This window comes from Orycteropus afer, unplaced genomic scaffold, assembly GCF_000298275.1.
Source record: "Orycteropus afer afer isolate SDZICR_OR568_19922 unplaced genomic scaffold, OryAfe1.0 scaffold00517, whole genome shotgun sequence".
NCBI classification, from domain to species: domain Eukaryota; kingdom Metazoa; phylum Chordata; class Mammalia; order Tubulidentata; family Orycteropodidae; genus Orycteropus; species Orycteropus afer.
In genome coordinates, this window is record NW_006922104.1 from 1647193 (window position 1) to 1652119 (window position 4927).

General features: G+C 36.8%; 1 protein-coding gene across 1 annotated transcript in view; it reads right to left on the minus strand.

Moving 5' to 3' along the window:
* Positions 1–4927, minus strand: part of MAOA (monoamine oxidase A) — a 96149-nt gene that overhangs the window by 90013 nt on the left and 1209 nt on the right. The window lies entirely within an intron of this gene.

Here is a 4927-nt window from a genome sequence, read left to right on the forward strand (position 1 = left end):
ACTCAAATTACTGGCAAAAATATAAAATACTTTATAATATAAAATACAATAAGTGGAAAATATGGTCCCAAAAATAAGTCTCACATTTAGAAAATATAAACATCTTTTGATTCATTTCATCAAGCTCTAATCACTGAACAGAGCTCTGGTGGCATAGTGGATAAGGCATTAGGCTGCTAACCAAAAGGTCAGTGGTTCAAACCCACCAGCTGCTTCACAGGAGGAATGTGAGGCAATCTACTTCCACAAAGATTTACAGCCTTGGCAACCCAGTGGGGGTCACTATGAGTCAGAACCGACTTGATGGTAGTGGATTTTGTTTTTTGAGTCACTGAAAAGAAACTGTCATCATAAAATCTATCTCATACATGCAAGTACATTCTTTAAATAGCTGTTAGGTGTCTATAGTTTCTATAACACAGGGATGGGCACTCTTAAAATTCTGTGTATGTGATATAAAAGTACAAAACAACCTCAGTCTTTCTGGGTACACCTGAATCTAACCATTGGCAAGACTTTTATATGTTAAAATATGCATATGTCACATCTGCACCAAGATTATATGACCCAATACTTACCAATGACAGGCTTCCACACTTATCTCAATTATTGGTCTCTGTAATCCGTATAATTATACTCTACTTAGATCTATTATTACATATATTTCATACTTTAGCTGAAGATTATGTATAAGTACAAATAAATTAGTATTGGCTAACAATTGCTAAAATTACCTATTAAATGTCACCAAAACCCAAAAGCTCATTTATTTTGAAGATTTCAAAAAAATCGGAACCCAAATAAATTTATTATATTCTTTGTTCAACATGAAAACATTGACAAAGCAAAAATATCTTAGTTTATTTGTGAGGAAAAAAAAATATAAAATGAAGGCAAAGAAGTATCCTAAAAACTTCAAAATTAATGCAAAACCTGCCCTGAGCCTCAGAGTACCTGAATAACTAAGGCAGCAAAAACAAGTGACTTTTTTTTTCAATGTAAGTTTTTCTTAATCACTACAAAACCACACAATATGTGCTGCCAAGTTCTTGATTAAAATACTGAAAACGGTCCTAGCAGAAATGATGCTGACAGATGATGTATTTCAGCAAAAAGGGAAATTGTGGTATGTTGTGAACTCAATTGTCGGAACTCAGAACATTAGTCATTCTTGCAAAATGGCTTTTCAATCTCAGACGATGAGAAAGATTCAATCCCAGCTGATTTTACAGCACTGAGTTCTGGGTGGCTAGTGAATAAAGCTCGGCTTCTGAATAAAAATATCAGGGAGTGCCACTGTTTAAATGTGATTTGGAAATAACCCTTTCTATGTGACACTTGGAATTTAATTTCACAAAACATGAAAACCCTCTCTATTCACTCTAGACCAGGCAGTGTTATGACTAAGGGGTTTTCACTGTACTCATTGACTATTCACAGTTCACAAAGACACAAAAATCATGAGCAGATGTGGGACACGAGGGTCATATCAATAGGTCCTAGGTTCCTGTCCCCAGAGTCACAGTAGGCAGTGATTTTTATTCCCTGAACTCTTACTATAGGCTTAAGTTAAACACTGCCCTGTGTGGCTCACCACCTCATGATTCTGCATCAGTGTTCCTCTGGTATATCCTATTGGTATGTCTCTTTTTTCCATCCTCTTATCTCTACTTGTTAAAATCTCACTTATCTCTAAAGGTCTCAGCCCTTTGTTCATATCCATACCATTAATATTTACCTTCCTGTATTAATGTCAATTATCAATTACTTCCTCCAAGAGAATAAGGATACCCAACAGGTAGGAGCATTACTTATTTATCTGTATGTACTTCTTTCCCAGTGATTTAGCCATTTCACAGGATATAATAAAGGTTCCCAAAATGCTGCAATGCAGGAACCAGAGCTGTCTCAGTGCATAATGAGTTGCTTTGAGCATTCATTCCTGTTCCCTGGACGTGGTGATAGGACTAGATTGCCTTTTAAAATCCCTTTGACCCAAACACCCTGAAATTCCAAACAGATCCATCAAAGAAATACCCATTGTCCCCTGGAGCTGCATTTTTTTTTCTTTTCTTTCTTTTTCTCTCTGAAAGCCATTTCAGGAAGTCTTAGTTAAAGGCAAAATTTTAAATCTCATGCAGCTGCTTTTCTGTCCTTTGTTACACTGCATCAGTCCATAAGTAAGAACTAGCAACTAAAGTCAGGTATTGAACCACTATACTTGAAATTATGTCAGAAAATAGAAACTTAGGAGGCAGTAAGTTTATGTTAATGGAGGAGGACAGTTTGAAAAAGGAGAGTGAGAATGGTTGCACAATTCAAAGAATGTAATCCATGTCACATAACTACATGCAGAAACTGTTGAATTGGTGTACGTTTTGTTGTGTATATTCTCAACAACACAAAAAAAAATATTTAAAAAAAAAGAAAATACTAAGTGTGAATTGTGAGGTATAGGTTGCAAGCACTACAAGAGGACAGAAAAATCAAAGAAAGCCAGAGTTATCAAGAAAAAGATCTTCAACCAGGTATTAAAGAATAGACAGGATGTAAATGATCAGAGAGAAGCACTCTCATATTAGGAAAAACAGTAGCAAGGAAGAAATGAAGGTAAAAAGTATAAACATGGTGTGTGAGTGAAGATAAGAGAACATTGTGACTTAAGCCTGGGTCCTTATTGGTGAATATTGGGAAATGCTACTTGTCCAAAAAATGAGGTTAGATAATTAATTGGGTGTATGTGTGTGTATGTGTTTGCGGGGGGGGGGGGGTAGGGTGTAGTAGCTTGAGAGGCTACTAAGAGGAGACCACTGAAGGTCCTCAGCAGAGGTCTGGAGTAATTTAAGAAAAAAAAATTAAGTCTGTGAGAACATTGCAGGATGCACATGAAGGGACAGGCCAAAGTCAAGAGTGGTCACTGAGAAGATGGTCATAACCATGTGGGTTTAAGAGGTCAAGGGTCTATCCTGGGAGTGAGGGAATATTAGAAATAGAGAAGAGGGATAGCCCAAAGAAGGAATTAGAAGAATCTGGGGACCAGGTATAGAAGATGAAGGAAAAGGATGTGTGTAAATGATGGAAAGGACAGTAGATCCAAGAACAGAGTCAAGAAACTGAGGAAGAGAAGCTTTTGGAAGGCAAGGCAGCTTTTTGGATGTGGTAAACCTACGATGAGAATAAGACAGTCAAGATATCTAGGAGCAGATAAGCTATGGGACAGGAATTTGAGAGAAAGAAATAAAGATTTAAATTAGAGAACTGAGAGCTTTCTACTCATAAGGAAAAGCTGAAATTCTTGAATGAGAAACAGGGAGTATGTGCTTAAGAGCCCAAAAGGGATGAACAACTCAACAGAGGCCATTTCAAAACAAGACATTCAGGAAAATATGAGCACAATGAAAGAAACAGAAAAGGAGAAATCAGTGTGAGACAAAAATTCAGAAACCAACACTGTCACACAAAATATGTAAGGAGTTTCAAAAAGAAAGGCGTGAAGGTGATGAATAATGGGTAAGGGCCAAAGTGTGTTAAATATACCACTACACTACTTAAAAATGAGCAGGGTTTTTTTCCCGCCTCTCAACTACTAACACAGTGTATCAAAATATTTAATTGCTAGGTGTACAGAAAAAGAGATTTTATGGCTGTAATATACACACTATTTTTTTTTAAATGACGTAACAGCAGGGGCTGTATTAAGATGCTGTTATACTTCGTGCCACCAAAAAAAATAAAATAAAGAATAATTCTGTTACTATGGATTGGTTTTGAACAATTTCATTTAGAATTTGTACTCTTCTAGGAGCTGTTTTGTTATATAATAGGTATAACACTGCAGATTCCAAGTACTGGGCACATATTACAAATGTGTGAGCAGCATATTAGAGTGAGTAAATCCTGACAAAAGTTATTGAAAAGCATTTAAATGTTACCCAGAAGAGAAAGTAACTCATAGGATACTGCTAGACACACACACACAAAAATGTCCTCTGAGTTCTCAAGACTGGGAAGTGACACCTCTCATCAGCTCACGGAATTCCTGAGCCAAACTTGCATCTACTTTCATTTTAGCTGTGGATCATCTGAGAAGGCACTGCAGATAGAAAGCAATGTTTCTGGTCAATTTGGGTATTAAAATCACTTGGCTCTGACTGATTGGCAATAACTTTAGAGGAAACCGACTGTCTTTTCCACTGTCACTGGTGGATAGGAAGCTGGTCTCTAGGAGTGTAAACAACTATGCAAGAAATGCCCTCTACTACCTCAAAATGAAAATGATCAAATTAATCATTAACAGCGGCCATGGATAGATGTGCTCTTTGGAGAAAAAAAAATGCAAAATTATGAATAAAAAATTTAGTATGAAACTGGTAATTTATTCTAAATGAAAACCAGAAGGGACCTACAGTGGTAAGGGCAAAAATGTGTAAGTTTCATCAGCTACCTGGGAAATCTACCTCTGGCAGTGACCATGTACAAGGAGAAAAGTGTGGAAAGGAAGCGCAGGTAATCAGGTAGAGGGAAAATAAATGGTCCTTAAGGAACACTGGAGCTGAAAACAAGAAAAAGACAAGACGAAAATCCCAGGAAGAACCCTGAATTGTGAAATATGGATGGTTGCATGGAAATGGATAAGGAGACAGAACTCCTAATCAATTTACACAACATATTATCATCTTGCTTCTTTCCAACAATCTTGCTTAGGAGGTTCAGGTGGCTGCTGTGCCTGGCTGATTTCACATCCTTGGCCTAAAAACAGTCCATTTCACTGCAGGCATTCAACAAGTATTTGTTGAGTGAATGAACACATAAATGAATGACCAAAGGGAAACATTCCTTTTTTCTTACTTTTCACCAGGAATATACATGCATGTTTTTGCCAGCATTGGATGGAGTTGTCAAAGTAACATTTCATGCTTAATCTAAT